This window comes from Schistocerca nitens, chromosome 2 (genome assembly GCF_023898315.1).
Source record: "Schistocerca nitens isolate TAMUIC-IGC-003100 chromosome 2, iqSchNite1.1, whole genome shotgun sequence".
NCBI classification, from domain to species: domain Eukaryota; kingdom Metazoa; phylum Arthropoda; class Insecta; order Orthoptera; family Acrididae; genus Schistocerca; species Schistocerca nitens.
Genome location: NC_064615.1, coordinates 533,272,337 through 533,289,425, shown reverse-complemented (window position 1 = coordinate 533,289,425; position 17,089 = coordinate 533,272,337). Strand labels below are relative to the sequence as shown.

The following is a 17,089-nucleotide window of genomic DNA, read 5'->3' as shown; positions in this document are numbered from 1 at the left end:
GAAAAATGTAAAATGTGGGAAGAATCCCCTTACTGTATCACAAGAAGTTGGCGGGTGAACAGTTCAGATTGTTGTTATTATTTAGGAAAATTAATGGAAGTTAAAAAAAATCTGGAGCCTGTTTTATTCATAAGAGCATCTGATAGTACACAAAGATTAACACAGCAAAAATACTTCTGAAACATTTAATCCCATCTTATTTGTAACTCGTACACTTTCACACAGATAAAAGTTCCTAGAGAGGCACACAAATAACAATATTGTTAGAGAAGTGATGCTCACATCTCCAATACTGTCTGTTGTGTGCATTTCAGTACTCATGCTCTGATCTTCATTGGAGCACCATTAAGTAAAGGTATATGTAGGTGTTGGACAAAAATATGAAACATCATGGAAATGCATATCCGTGCTTGAACATAAATACAGATACTTGCCAAGTCTGCAGGTTGCACTGTTGTATTTGACAGTGAATGGCACCTATCCAATGTCCTCAATATGTTGCAAGTGCAGTAGTGGCCAGAACAGTGTTCTGTGTAGTAGTGAGTGCATTATGATAGAGCTAAGTGAATTCGAACATGAGCAGATTGTTGGTGGTCATATGGTGAGTGCTTCTGTAACCAAGGTAGCCAAAGTCTTTGGTGCTTCAAGAGGCACCATGCTGGAGCTTTATACCATATAAAGGGAAAGCTGAAAAACATCATCTGCTAAGTCACAACACAGATGAAAATGTGTGTTGAGTGATCATGAAAGACAGTCATTGAAGAGGATCCTGCCAAAAAATAACAAAGGACAACAGATGCAAAAGTTGCTCCAGACTTGACTGTTGCACTAATAAACCGCATCAGCACCAAAACAACATGAGGGGAGCTCCATAAGCAGGGAACTGCAGGACGAGATTGAATTCCAAAACCACTCAGCTGTGATGCAAATGCCCATAATAGGAAAATATGGTGCTAAAGCCATAAAACTTGAACAATGGGACCGAGCGAGGTGGCGCAATGGTTAGCACACTGGACTCACATTCTGGAGGATGACGGTTCAATCCCGCGTCCGGCCATCCTGATTTAGGTTTTCTGTGATTTCCAACGCTGGGATGGTTCCTTTGAAAGGGCAAGGCCAACTTCCTTCCCTATCCAATGAGACCGATGACTTTGCAGTTTGGTCTCCCCCCCCCCCCCCCCCACGCCCCCAAATCAACCCAAACCTGGACAATGGAACTATGGAAGAATGTCATTTGTTCATATGAGATGTGTCACACTGTTTCCAATTTCTAGCATAGTTTACGCCCCAAGAATTAAACGTGGTGGGGGTTCGGTGATGGTTTGTACAGCCTTATAATACTATTCGTAGGGCCCCATGATTACTCAGCAAAGTCGCATTATTGCCAAGGATTTGTGTGACCATTTTGGATGATGGATTCCATCCCATGGTACAGTGTTCGTTTTCTCGATGGTGAGTCTGTATTCCAAGGCGATGAGGCCCCTGATTATACAGCGTGCATTGTGATGGACTGGTTTTGTGAGCATGAGGAGGAAGTGTCATGTCTTCCCTGGCCACCACAATCAGTAGATCTCAATATTATTGAGCCTTTGTAGTTTTCTTTGGAGAGAAGAGCATGATCATCATCCACTGCCATCATTGTTCCTGAACTTGCCACTCTTTTGCAGGAAGTGGGGAATGCAATCAGTCTACAAAGGACATTGCGTACAAGTTACTCATGTGACCTATCCTAGAATACGAGGTGCGGCTAGAAAAAAACCGGACTGATGCTGGAAAAAACATTTATTTACAATTATTTACAATTTCATGTTATCTCCTTCAATGTACTCTCCTCCTCGGTCTCTACACCGCTCCATACGAATTTTCCACTGATCATAGCAATGCTGCAGATCATTTTCGGTAAGTCCATACATTACTTCCGTCGCTTTTTCTTTTACTGCTTCAACAGTCTCAAATCTAGTTCCTTTCAAAGCTGACGTGACTTAGGGAAAAGAAAAAAGTCACAGGGGGCCAAATCAGGTGAGTAGGGTGGATGATCTAAGATGGGAATGTTGTGTTTTGCCAAAAACGTCTTCACTGACAACGCACTGTGAGCTGGGGCATTGTCTTGGTGAAGGATCCATGACTTTTTTCTCCACAAATCGTTCCGTTTTCTCCGTACTCGCTCACGTAGGGTAGCCAGGACGCTAATGTAGTAATGCTGATTCACTGTTTGTCCCTCTGGTACCCAATCAATGTGCACAATCCCTTTGATGTCAAAAAAAACAATCATCATTGCCTTGAATTTCGATTTTGACATTCGTGCTTTTTTTTGTCGTGGAGAACCAGGAGTTTTCCAATGCATGGATTGGCGTTTAGTTTCGGGATCGTAAGTAAAAAACCACGATTCATCACAAGTAATAACATTTTGTAAGAAGGTGGGATCACTTTCAATGTTTTCCAGGATGTCAGAACAAATCATTCTTCGGCGTTCCTTCTGTTCAATTGTGAGACACTTTGGAACCATTTTTGAACACACTTTGTTCATGTTGAAACTTTCATGAAGAATCTGCCTAACACTTTCCTTGTCAACTCCTGTTAACTCAGATACTGCTCTGATTGTTAAACGGTGATCTTGTCGAACAAGTTTACCGATTTTTTCAATGTTTGCATCAGTTTTTGCTGACAATGGTCTGCCAGTGCGAGTGTCATCACTGGTGTCTTCGCGGCCATCTTTAAATCGTTTAAACCACTCAAACACTTGTGTTCGCGATAAACAATCATCGCCGTACACTTGTTGTAACATTACAAACGTTTCACTTGCAGATTTTCCTAGTTTGAAACAAAATTTGATGTTAACACGCTGTTCTTTCTGTACACTCAACATTTTCCGACGCACAGACAAAACGTCAACTACTTAAAACAGACGCCACGGGCAGACTGAGTGCAGGAGGCAGATGAAACTCGAGCAGTAGGCGGAGCGAGAGTCACGTGACAGGCCACGCGACTTTCAGCCTTATTGCATTCGTTTTATTGTTTCACCAGTACTAGTCCGGTTTTTTTCTAGCCACACCTCGTATTGCTCAGTTGGATGGGACCCATACCAAATAGGACTAACAGGGATACTGAATGTATACAGAGAAGGGCAGCACGAACAGTCACAGGTTTGTTTAAGCGATGTGAAAGTGTTACAGAGAACTGGACTGAACTGGAAGTCTCTTGAAGATAGATGTATAAACTATTCCAAGAAAGTCTGTTAACACAGTTTCAAGAGCCAGCTTTAAATGTTGACTCTAGGTATATGCTACAAACCCCTATGCATCGCTCACATAAGGATCATGAGAATAAGATTAGAATTATTAGTGCATGCACAGAGGCATTCAATCAATCACTCTTCCCATGCTCTGGTACAATGGGATGTACCCTCTGCCATGCACCCCATGGTGGTTTGCAGAATATAAATGTAGAAGAATGGTATAACATTCGCTTGAAAGCATACAGGACCTGTATTTATCCGCAAGTGGAGAAACCCAGTGTTGCTCAGGTATTGATTTGTATCTGTGAGCATTCAGTGTCTGGTCTTGCGCCTAATGTTTATGACGACCTTAACACTGAGCTGTGTGTCGCCCAATGATGTAATAGTGTAGGTACATTCAGTGGTATATGTGGGTAAGCTTTAAGAGATGAAATAGTGAAAGCAGCTGAGGATCAAGTAGGTAAAAGATAAGGCCTAGTTGGAATACTTGGATAACACAAGTCATTGAATTTAATTGATGAAAGGAGAACATTAAACAATGCAGGAATGGGCTTAATAACGAATAAGAAAACAGGAATGTAGGTAAGCTACTGTGAATAGCATAGTGAATGCCTTATGATACACACAAAGCCCACCCCTACCACAGCAGTACAAGTTTATATGCCAACTAGCTACACAGGTGATGAAAAGTAAAAGAAATTATTCAGATAGTTAAGGGACACAAAAATTTAATAGGCACGGCAGTCTGGAATTTGATAGTAAGAAAAGGAAGTGAATGAAAAATAGTAGGTGACTATGGACTGGAGAAACGAATGAAACAGGAAGCCGCCTGGTAGAATTTCGCACAGCACATAATTTAATCATTACTAACATTTTGTTTATGAATCATAAAAGAAGGCTGCATATTTTGAAGAGACCTGGACACACCAGAAGGTTTTAGATTGATTATATACTGGTTAGGCAGAGATTTAAGAACCAGGTGTAATTGTAAGATATTTTCAGGGGTAGATGTGGACTCTGACCACAATTTATTGGTTAAGAACTGTAGATTAAAACTGAAGAAATTGGAAAAAGGTAGGAAATTTAGGAGATGGGACCTGGATAAGTTGAAAGAACTAGAGGTGGTTGACAGCTTCAGAGGGTGCATCAGGCAACGGTTGACGAAAACATGGAAAAGGAATTCAGTAGAAGATGAATGAGGAGCTTTAAGAGGTGAAATAGTGAAGGTAGCAGAGGATCAAATAGGAAAAAAGAAAAGACCTAGTAGGAATCCTGGGATAAGACAAGAGATATTGAATTTAACTGATGACAGGAGAAAATTTAAAAATGCAGCAAATTAAGCAGGCAAAATGGAATACAAATGTCTAAAAATGAGATGGAAAGGAAGTCTCAATTTTCTAAGAAGGAATGGCTACAGGACAACTGCAAGGAATTTTTAAACATTTTATTGACAGTGATCCAGCAACCATAGGCTATTTAATTACAAGATGTACACTCCTGGAAATGAAAAAAAGAACACATTGACACCGGTGTGTCAGACCCACTATACTTGCTCCGGACACTGCAAGAGGGCTGTACAAGCAATGATCACACGCACGGCACAGCGGACACACCAGGAACCGCGGTGTTGGCCGTCGAATGGCGCTAGCTGCGCAGCATTTGTGCACCGCCGCCGTCAGTGTCAGCCAGTTTGCCGTGGCATACGGAGCTCCATCGCAGTCTTTAACGCTGGTAGCATGCCGCGACAGCGTGGACGTGAACCGTGTGTACAGTTGACGGACTTTGAGCGAGGGCGTATAGTGGGCATGCGGGAGGCCGGGTGGACGTACTGCCGAATTGCTCAACACGTGGGGCGTGAGGTCTCCACAGTACATCGATGTTGTCGCCAGTGGTCGGCGGAAGGTGCACGTGCCCGTCGACCTGGGACCGGACCGCAGCGACGCACGGATGCACACCAAGACCATAGGATCCTACGCAGTGCCGTAGGGGACCGCACCGCCACTTCCCAGCAAATTAGGGACACTGTTGCTCCTGGGGTATCGGCGAGGACCATTCGCAACCGTCTCCATGAAGCTGGGCTACGGTCCCGCACACCGTTAGGCCGTCTTCCGCTCACGCCCCAACATCGTGCAGCCCGCCTCCAGTGGTGTCGCGACAGGCATGAATGGAGGGACGAATGGAGACGTGTCGTCTTCAGCGATGAGTGTCGCTTCTGCCTTGGTGCCAATGATGGTTGTATGCATGTTTGGCGCCGTGCAGGTGAGCGCCACAATCAGGACTGCATACGACCGAGGCACACAGGGCCAACACCCGGCATCATGGTGTGGGGAGCGATCTCCTACACTGGCCGTACACCACTGGTGATCATCGAGGGGACACTGAATAGTGCACGGTACATCCAAACCGTCATCGAACCCATCGTTCTACCATTCCTAGACCGGCAAGGGAACTTGCTGTTCCAACAGGACAATGCACGTCCGCATGTATCCCGTGCCACCCAACGTGCTCTAGAAGGTGTAAGTCAACTACCCTGGCCAGCAAGATCTCCGGATCTGTCCCCCATTGAGCATGTTTGGGACTGGATGAAGCGTCGTCTCACGCGGTCTGCACGTCCAGCACGAACGCTGGTCCAACTGAGGCGCCAGGTGGAAATGGCATGGCAAGCCGTTCCACAGGACTACATCCAGCATCTCTACGATCGTCTCCATGGGAGAATAGCAGCCTGCATTGCTGCGAAAGGTGGATATACACTGTACTAGTGCCGACATTGTGCATGCTCTGTTGCCTGTGTCTATGTGCCTGTGGTTCTGTCAGTGTGATCATGTGATGTATCTGACCCCAGGAATGTGTCAATAAAATTTCCCCTTCCTGGGACAATGAATTCACGGTGTTCTTATTTCAATTTCCAGGAGTGTATATACAGACACTTCGGTTGTACAAAATTTTGTCAAAAGACCACAGTTTCGATTGCACTAGGGCAATCTTAATCAGAATAAAAAGTCATATGGAATACACATAATCCCAGCATGGTTTAAAATGTCTGAGGAAAAGTGCTCTTGTCTAACAAATGTCACAGGACTAAAAACTAAAATGTAAAAGTATAAAATAATAGTCAGCCAGATAAAATACACCACGGAAAATGATAACCGCAAGGTCTCTTGGCCCCAAGTGACATTACAGCTGTCATATTCCATGAAGTATTTTATGTGGTTGACAATTATGTTATACTTTTATATTTTAGGTTTTAATTGTGTGACATTTCTGTTTGATAATAGCAGTTTTCTTCAGACATTTTAAACCATGCTGGGATTACGTGTATTCCATATGACTTTTTATTCTGATTAAGATTGCCCTAGTGCAATCGAAACTGTAGTCTATTGACAAAATTTTATGCAACCGAAGTGGCTTTAGATAAGTCCTGTAATTACAAATGTGAAGATTTAGAAGCACATTTCACTAGGGGAAAGATAGATACCATGTACAGGAAAATTAAAGAGGCCTTTGGGTGAAAAGAGAAGTAGCTGTATGAATATCAAGAGCTCAAATGGTAAACAAGGAGGAGGAGGAGATTAGTGTTTAACGTCCCGTCGACAACGAGGTCATTAGAGACGGAGCGCAAGCTCGGGTTAGGGAAGGACGGGGAAGGAAATCGGCCGTGCCCTTTCAAAGGAACCATCCCGGCATTTGCCTGAAAGGATTTAGGGAAAACACGGAAAACCTAAATCAGGATGGCCGGAGACGGGATTGAACCGTCGTCCTCTCACATGCGAGTCCAGTGTGCTAACCACTGCGCCACCTAGCTCGGTAAATGGTAAACAAGTCCTAAGTAAAGAAGGAAAGGCTGAAAGGTGGAAGGAGTATATAAAGGGTCTATACAAGAGAGATGAACTTGAAAACAATATTGTAGAAAGGGAAATGGACATAGGTGATGATGATGAGATGGGAGATATGACACTGTGAGGAGAAGTTGACAAAGCTCTGAAAGATCAATGTCAAAACAACGCCCCGGGAGTAGATGACATTGTCAGAACTACTGATAGCCTTGGGAGAACCAGCCATGACAAAACTCTTCCATGTGGTGTGCAAGATGTATGAGAAGGCAAAATACCCTTAGACTTAAAGAATAATGTGATAATTCTGAAGAAAGCACTTGCAGACATGTGAAAATTATCAAACTGTAAGGTTGCAAGATACCAACATGAATTCTTTACAGAAGAATGGAAAAACTGATAGAAGCAGACCTCGGGGGAGTGTTTGGATTCCGGAGAAATGTAGGAACACTCTATGACTTATCTTAGAAGATAGGTTAAGAAGAGGCAAACCTACATTTATAGCATTTGTAGACTTAGAGAGAAAGCTTTTGACAATGTTGACTGGAATACAGTCTTTGAAATTCTGAAGATAGCAGGAGTAAAATACAGGAATCAAAAGGCTATTTCCAACTTGTAGAGAAACCGGACAGCAGTAATAAGAATCGAGGAGCACGAAAGGAAAACAGTGGTTGAGAAGGGAGTGAGACAGGGTTGTAGCTTATCCCCGATTTTATTTAATGTGTACATTGAACAAGCAGTCCAGGAAACAGAAAAATTTGGCTCCCTACGCCTTAGCAACAGGTACGAGTTGCTTCACAGTGTTGATGATAAGTCTGAGCCAGCACCGGATGCCTCTCCTGTTGGGCCAGCAGTCAATTTTCCTGCCCAGTCCGGACAAGTACAGTGGGTGGGTATGCTAGTCATTGGAATCTCCAAAGTGAGGCGGGTGGTGGAGCCCCCCAGGAGATAGCAGGCAAGGCGAGAAAGAATTCCGGTGTGCATTCAGTATGTTTGCCACGCGGTCTCATCTGTGATGAGGAGGCCCTGCTGGCGGCTATTGAGCGCACTGGGTGCAACCGGCTGTATGTAGTGGCACATATCGCCACAAATGACACCTGCCATTTGGGTTCTGAGGCAATCCTCGGCTCTTTTTGGCGGCTGGCTGATCTGGTGAAAGCAAATAGCAACACATGTGGGGTGCAGGCTAAGCTGTCTATTTGTAGCCAGGGTTGATCGCAGTCCTCTGGTTTGGAGCAGAGTGGAAGGTGTAAACCGGAGGCTCAGACGGCTCTGTGATGGTATCGGAAGTGAATTTCTTGACCTCCGCTATCGGGTGCCGAATTGTAGGGTTCCCCTTCATAGGTCAAGCGTGTACTACACACAGGAAGCAGCTACTAGGGTAGCAGAGTACGTGTGACGTGCACATGGGGCCTTTTTAGGTTAGAGGACCCCTCCCTTGGGAGCAAACATGATTTGCCTGTTAAATCAGCCACAGTGACTCAGAGAATCTTGGTCCTCGCAGATCAAAGATAGAAAAGATTAATATGATTTTAGTAAACTGCAGGACTTCCCCCATGAACCATGGACCTTGCCGTCGGTGGGGAGGCTTGCGTGCCTCAGCGATACAAATGGCCGTACCGTAGGTGCAACCACAACGGAGGGGTATCTGTTGAGAGGCCAGACAAACATGTGGTTCCTGAAGAAGGGCAGCAGCCTTTTCAGTAGTTGCAGGGGCAACAGTCTGGATGATTGACTGATCTGGCCTTGTAACATTAACCAAAACGGCCTTGCTGTGCTGGTACTGCAAACGGCTGAAAGCAAGGGGAAACTACAGCCGTAATTTTTCCCGAGGACATGCAGCTTTACTGTATGATTAAATGATGATGGCGTCCTCTTGGGTAAAATATTCCGGAGGTAAAATAGTCCCCCATTCGGATCTCCGGGCGGGGACTACTCAAGAGGACGTCGTTATCAGGAGAAAGAAAACTGGCATTCTATGGATCGGAGCGTGGAATGTCAGATCCCTTAATCGGGCAGGTAGGTTAGAAAATTTAAAAAGGGAAATGGATAGGTTAAAGTTAGATATAGTGGGAATTAGTGAAGTTCGGTGGCAGGAGGAACAAGACTTTTGGTCAGGTGATTACAGGGTTATAAATACAAAATCAAATAGGGGTAATGCAGGAGTAGGTTTAATAATGAATAAAAAAATAGGAGTGCGGGTTAGCTACTACAAACAGCATAGTGAACGCATTATTGTGGCCAAGATAGACACAAAGCCCATGCCTACTACAGTAGTACAAGTTTATATCCCAACTAGCTCTGCAGATGATGAAGAAATTGATGAAATGTATGACGAGATAAAAGAAATTATTCAGGTAGTGAAGGGAGACGAAAATTTAATAGTCATGGGTGACTGGAATTCGTCAGTAGGAAAAGGGAGAGAAGGAAACATAGTAGGTGAATATGGATTGGGGGGAAGAAATGAAAGAGGAAGCCAGCTTGTAGAATTTTGCACAGAGCATAACTTAATCATAGCTAACACTTGGTTCAAGAATCATAAAAGAAGGTTGTACACCTGGAAGAATCCTGGAGATACTAATAGGTACCAGATAGATTATATAATGGTAAGACAGAGATTTAGGAACCAGGTTTTAAATTGTAAGACATTTCCAGGGGCAGATGTGGATTCTGACCACAATCTATTGGTTATGAACTGCAGATTGAAACTGAAGAAACTGCAAAAAGGTGGGAATTTAAGGAGATGGGACCTGGATAAAATGAAAGAACCAGAGGTTTTAGAGAGTTTCAGGGAGAGCATAAGGGAACAATTGACAGGAATGGGGGAAAGAAATACAGTAGAAGAAGAATGGGTAGCTCTGAGGGATGAAGTAGTGAAGGCAGCAGAGGATCAAGTAGGTAAAAAGACAAGGGCTAATAGAAATCCTTGGGTAACAGAAGAAATATTGAATTTAATTGATGAAAGGAGAAAATATAAAAATGCAGTAAATGAAGCAGGCAAAAGGGAATACAAATGTCTCAAAAATGAGATCGACAGAAAGTGCAAAATGGCTAAGCAGGGATGGCTAGAGGACAAATGTAAGGATGTAGAGGCTTGTCTCACTAGGGGTAAGATAGATACTGCCTACAGGAAAATTAAAGAGACCTTTGGAGAGAAGAGAACCACTTGTATGAATATCAAGAGCTCAGATGGCAACCCAGTTCTAAGCAAAGAAGGGAAGTCAGAAAGGTGGAAGTAGTATATAGAGGGTTTATACAAAGGCGATGTACTTGAGGACAGTATTATGGAAATGGAAGAGGATGTAGATGAAGATGAAATGGGAGATAAGATACTGCGTGAAGAGTTTGACAGAGCACTGAAAGACCTGAGTCGAAACAAGGCCCCGGGAGTAGACAACATTCCATTAGAACTACTGCTGGCCTTGGGAGAGCCAGTCCTGACAAAACTCTACCATCTGGTGAGCAAGATGTATGAGACAAGTGAAATACCCACAGACTTCAAGAAGAATATAATAATTCCAATACCAAAAAAAGCAGGTGTTGACAGATGTGAAAATTACCGAACTATCAGTTTAATAAGTCACAGCTGCAAAATACTAACACGAATTCTTTACAGACGAATGGAAAAACTGGTAGAAGCGGACCTCGGGGAAGACCAGTTTGGATTCCGTAGAAATGTTGGAACACTTGAGGCAATACTAACCTTACGACTTATCTTAGAAGAAAGATTAAGAAAAGGCAAACCTACGTTTCTAGCATTTGTAGACTTAGAGAAAGCTTTTGACAACGTTAACTGGAATACTCTCTTTCAAATTCTGAAGGTGGCAGGGGTAAAATACAGGGAGCGAAAGGCTATTTACAATTTGTACAGAAACCAGATGGCAGTTATAAGAGTCAAGGGGCATGAAAGGGAAGCAGTGGATGGGAAGGGAGTGAGACAGGGTTGTAGCCTCTCCCCGATGTTATTCAATCTGTATATTGAGCAAGCAGTAAAGGAAGCAATAGAAAAGTTCGGAGTAGGTATTAAAATTCATGGAGAAGAAGTAAAAACTTTGAGGTTCGCCGATGACATTGTGATTCTGTCAGAGACAGCAAAGGACTTGGAAGAGCAGTTGAATGGAATGGACAGTGTCTTGAAAGGAGGATATAAGATGAACATCAACAAAAGCAAAACGAGGATAATGGAATGTAGTCAAATTAAATCGGGTGATGCTGAGGGGATTAGATTAGGAAATGAGACACTTAAAGTAGTAAAGGAGTTTTGCTATTTAGGGAGTAAAATAACTGATGATGGTCGAAGTAGAGAGGATATAAAATGTAGACTGGCAATGGCAAGGAAATCGTTTCTGAAGAAGAGAAATTTGTTAACATCGAGTATAGATTTAAGTGTCAGGAAGTCGTTTCTGAAAGTATTTGTATGGAGTGTAGCCATGTATGGAAGTGAAACATGGACGATAACCAGTTTGGACAAGAAGAGAATAGAAGCTTTCGAAATGTGGTGCTACAGAAGAATGCTGAAGATAAGGTGGGTAGATCATGTAACTAATGAGGAGGTATTGAATAGGATTGGGGAGAAGAGAAGTTTGTGGCACAACTTGACTAGAAGAAGGGATCGGTTGGTAGGACATGTTTTGAGGCATCAAGGGATCACAAATTTAGCATTGGAGGGCAGCGTGGAGGGTAAAAATCGTAGAGGGAGACCAAGAGATCAATACACTAAGCAGATTCAGAAGGATGTAGGTTGCAGTAGGTACTGGGAGATGAAGAAGCTTGCACAGGATAGAATAGCATGAAGAGCTGCATCAAGCCAGTCTCAGGACTGAAGACCACAACAACAACAACAACAACAAACTGCAGGAGCATAAGGATAGATTAGTTGCCAATGGTGGCAGTGTGTTTATTGCAGTAAAAAACTCGATAACATCTGGTGAGTTTGTCAAGCATTCCGAATGTGAATTAGTCTGGGTGAAACAAAGAATGGTCAATAATGGTGATCGGATGTTTTCATAGACCACCTGGGGCAGGATCTGTAGTTGTAGAACACTTCAGACAGAGTTTGCAGAATATCATTAGTAATTTTCCTGATCATGCCGTTGTAATAAGGGGCGACTTCAAAATGCCAGGTGTAGACTGGGAGTATTCTGCCATCAGAATTGGTGCCTTAGACTGGGAATGATGTGGCATTGTTCTGGATGTCTTGTCCGAAAATTACCTTGAGCAGATAGATAGAGAACCAACTCATGAGGGTAATGTCATAGACCTCCTGGCAGCAAACAGACCTGAACTTATTGAATCAGTTAACATTATGTTCCAAGTAAGGTTTTAAGGGATGGGAAAGGTCCATCATGGTTTAATAGCTGCGTTAGAAAAGCGTTACGTAAACAAAGAGCACTTCATCTCAGATTCAAGAGAAGTAAAAACCTAGCTGACAAACTGAAGCTGGACGAAGCGAAAATGAGTGTAAGATGAGCAACGAGAGATGCGTTCAATGATTTCGACAGTAAGACGTCAACCAACCTGAGCAAAAACCCTAAGAGATTTTGGCCATATGTAAAATCAGTAAGTGGGTCAAAATTATCTATTCATTCTCACAGTGGCACCAAAATGGAAGATAACAGAAAGAAGGCCGAAATACTGAATTCGGTCTTCCAAAGTTGTTTCACTGTGGAAGATCATAATACTGTCCCTCCTTTCAGTCGTCATGCGAATTTTGAAATGGCTGATATTGAGATAGCCGATTGCAGAACTGAAAAGCAGCTACAATCACTTAGTAGTGGAAAGGCTTCAGGACCAGGTGAGATACCTATAAGATTCTATAAAGATTATGCAAAATAACTTGCTCCCCTTCTAGCAGTAATTTATTGTGGATCACTTGAGCAACGAAAGATACCTAATGACTGAAAAAAAGTGCGGGTCATTCCCGTTTTTGAGAAACGCCTTAACGCAGAACCACACAATTGTAGACATATATCGTTGGCATTAATCTGTTGCAGAATTATGGAACATGTTTTATGCTCAAGAATTATGACGTTCTTGGAAAATGAACAGCTCCTCTATACATATAAACATGGATTCCACAAACAGAGATCTTGCAAAACTCTGTTGCTCCATGAGATCCACAATGCAGAGGACAATGGCATTCAGGCTGATACCAGGCATTTGGCACTGTCCCGCGTTGTCGTTTAATGGAAAAAATACAAGCTTACAGAGTATTGGAGCAGACCTGTGACTGGATTCAAGACTTTCTTGGACATAGAACTCAACACATCACTCTTAACAGAATTAAATCAACATATGTATAAAGAAGCAATGCCAGAATGACCTGCAGAGAATTGATGAATGGTTCTGACTGTGGTATTTGACCCTGAACATAAATAAATGTAACATATTGCGGATTCATAGGAAAAGAAATCCACTACCGTACAGCTACACTATTGATGACAAACAGCTGGAGACAGCATCTGCCGTAAAATATCTAGGCGTAATTATCCAGAGCAACCTTAAGTTGAATGACCCTATAAAAAACAGATAGTAGGAAAAGCAGACACAGGACTCAAGATTCATTGGATGAAACTTAAGGAAATGTAACTCATCAACGGAAGAAGTGGCTTATAAGATTGTTCACCCAATTCTTGAGTACTGATCATCTATCTGGGATTCCTATCAGGTAGGACTAATAGACAAGATAGAGAAGATACAAGGAAGTGCGGCGCATTTTGTCACAGGCTCATTTAGCTGGTGAGAGAGCGTTACAGAGGTGCTAAACAAACTCTACTGGCAGACATTACAAGAGAGACATTGTGCATCATAGAGAGATTTACTGCTGAAATTTTGGGACAGCACTTTTCAGGAGGAGTCAGGCAACATATTACTTCCCCCCACATACATCTCACGTATTGACCAAGAGGAGAAAATTCAAGAAATCAGAGCAAATATAGAGGCTTACCGACAATCATTCTTTACAAGCACTATTCGCGAGTGGAACAGGGTTGGAGGGATCAGATAGTGGTATGAAAGTACCCTCCGCCACACACCATTAGGTGGCTTGCGGAGTATGATGTAGGTGTAGATGTAAACTCCAGGGAGAAGAAATAAAAAAATTGAGGCTTGTCAATGACATTGTAATTCTGTCAGAGGCAGCAAAGGACTTGGAAGAGCAGTTAAATGGAATTGACAGTGATTTCAAAGGAAGAAATAAGATGAACATCAACAAAAGCAAAACAAGGACAATGGAATGTAGTTGAATTAAATCAGGTGATACTAAAGAAATCAGATTAGGAAACTAGGAACTTAAAGTACATGGTAGATGATATCTGCTATTTGTGTAGCAAAATAACTGATGATGGCCAAAGTAGAGAGGATATAAAATGTAGACTGGAAATGGCAAAAAAATCATTTCTGAGGAAGAGAAATCTGTTAACATCGAATACAGGTTTAAGTGTTAGGAAGACTTTTTTGAAGATATTTATCTGGCATGTAGCCATGTAGGAAACTGAAACTTGGACAATAAACAGTTAAGATAGAAAAATAATAGAAGCTTTCAAAATGCAGTACTAGAGAAGAATACAAAATATTAGATGGATTGATCATGTAACTAATGAGGAAGTACTAAATAGAATTGGGCAGGCAAGAAATTTGTGGCACAACGTGACCAAAAGAAGGGATAGCCTGATAAGACACATTCTGAGACATCAAGGGATCACCAATTTAGTATCAGAGGGAAGTGTGGTGGGTAAAAATTGTAGAGGGAGACTGAGATATGAATACAGTAATCGCATTCAAAAAGATGTAGGTTGCAGTAATTATTCGGAGATGAAGGGAGAGAGTAGCGTGGAGAGCTGCATCAAACCAGTCTTTGGACAGAAGACCACCTCATACATGATTCAGCAGTTTTTAACACTTCTCATTCTTTATGTCGTCACATATCCTGAACTGTGTGTTGAACAATGATATAATTTTGCACTTACATTCAGTGGCGCAGACAGTGCATACTGTCTTTTAATTGCGCCTTGAATTCAGTTAGTAATAGAGAAGTAATAAATTATAACATCATGCCTCATTCGGTACTTTTGCTGCATGTACAGCAAAAAAGTAGTAAGCGATAAAGCATCTTTTCTTTAATCATTTTCTAGGAGTTGTCTGCGAGAAAGAATTTCGTAAAGGTTTGAAATTGGGTGTAAAATATTTTGAAAGTCAGTAAGTGCTCTCTTTGTCAAATATTGGATCAGTAGAGTCTGGGTCTTCACATGTCACACACTTTGCTTCTTTTCACCTCCATTCCCTTTGATATGTATGTGGTTCTTGGCCCAGCAGTGATTGCCGCCTGATGTATGCGAGTACCGTGTCTGGTTGAAATCAGTGATGTAGGAGGAGATGTGCGAAAACACACACACACACACACACACACATATTTATTTTTATAATATTTATGGATTCGAGGGTAGTTCTTTACACAATCACATCCCACATTGACGAAGCACTTATGTAGTGGTGAAATGTGTGATTCATTGGGTAAAGGTAGGATACACAATTTATTTGTTACTTCATCACCAGACATTTGACATCCAGTGGTGGATAAAGATTTTGTCCAGACTTTTCCATGGATGGCAATCTTTAAATACATGCATCTGTTTTGTTCCTGTACACTTTCACTCCTTCTTCAAGCCACGAGCGGCCTACTGGGACCATCTGACCGCCGTGTCATCCTCAGTGGAGGATGCGGATAGGAGGGGCGTGGGGTCAGCACACCGCTCTCTCGGTTGTAAGATGGTATTCTTGACTGAAACCACTACTATTCAGTTGAGTAGCTCCTCAATTGGCATCACGAGGCTGAGTGCACCCAGAAAAATGGCAACAGCGCATGGCGGCCTGGATGGTCACCCATCCAAGTGCCGACCACGCCCAACAGTGCTTAACTTCGGTGATCTCACGGGAACCGTTGTATCCACTGTGGCAAGGCCGTTGCCACGCCATCTATCCTAATTCCATTAAATTTTCTTCTTCGTGTTTTCTTCTCTTTTGGCAACTAGCAAGGAAACATCCTTGAGCTCTTTAGCATCACGTTGTCAGTCCAAACACCCTTGGCCAATTCTTTTAAGTTTTTATTACAGTCACAGTTGTGTGTTCCACTACAGTCTATTCTGTGACTGACTTCTTCATTATCATATTCTCATAATAATTCTGAACATGCACCATGCTATTGCTTGTTGAGCAACTCTCAGGTTCTAGAATGAATTTTCGCTCTGAAGGGTGGTGTGTGCTGATATGAAACTTCCTGGTAGATTATAACTGTGTGCTGGACCAAGACGAACTCGGGACCTTTGCCTTCTACGTGGAAATGCTCTACCAACTGATCTACTCGAGCACAACTCACGACCCATCCTCATAGCTTTACTTCCACCAGTACTTCATCTCCTTTGTTTCAGACTTTCGCAGGAGGAAGGTAGGAGATGAGGTACAAGTGGAAGTAAAGCTGTGAGAACAGGTTGTGAGTCATGCTTGGGTAGTTCAGTTAGAGCACTTGTCCATGAAAGGCAAAAGTTCTGAGTTTGAGTCTTGGTCTGGCACACAGTTTTAATCTGCCAGGAAATTTCAACTTTCAGGTTTTTTATGTTTTATTCTATTGAAGTCTGTGTCTCACTGTCTTAGGTTGGAAGTCATAAGGCACAGTGACTGTCACCTTCCCATTTCAGACACATTGAAAGCCTAGTTTTGAATGCACTATTATTTCTCAAAATTTTATGAATTGTAGGCAAAGCTATTATTCATATTTATTTCTCTGTTCTATATTTCCATTTATTACTTGCAAATGGTCCATTCCACTTTATCAACTTCTGAAACCTGCTTGATCATGTTCTTTATTAAGACCCAAAGTACTTTCCGTACAGTTTGTAATAATTTTAGCAAATATCTTGTACATTAAGCAAAGGAGGTCGATAAGCAAATAGTTTTTCTGTCTGGTTTATTTCTGTTCTTGTGAAGTAGAAAAATTACAGAATAGTTCCAGTTTTGGGGAATTGTATTA

The 17,089-nt window shown here is 42.3% G+C and overlaps 1 pseudogene; it reads right to left on the bottom strand.

Annotated features, from left to right (window-relative positions):
- Positions 1–15,913: 15,913 nt before the first annotated feature.
- On the bottom strand, positions 15,914–16,031 carry LOC126238563 (5S ribosomal RNA; annotated as a pseudogene).
- Positions 16,032–17,089: the final 1,058 nt, after the last annotated feature.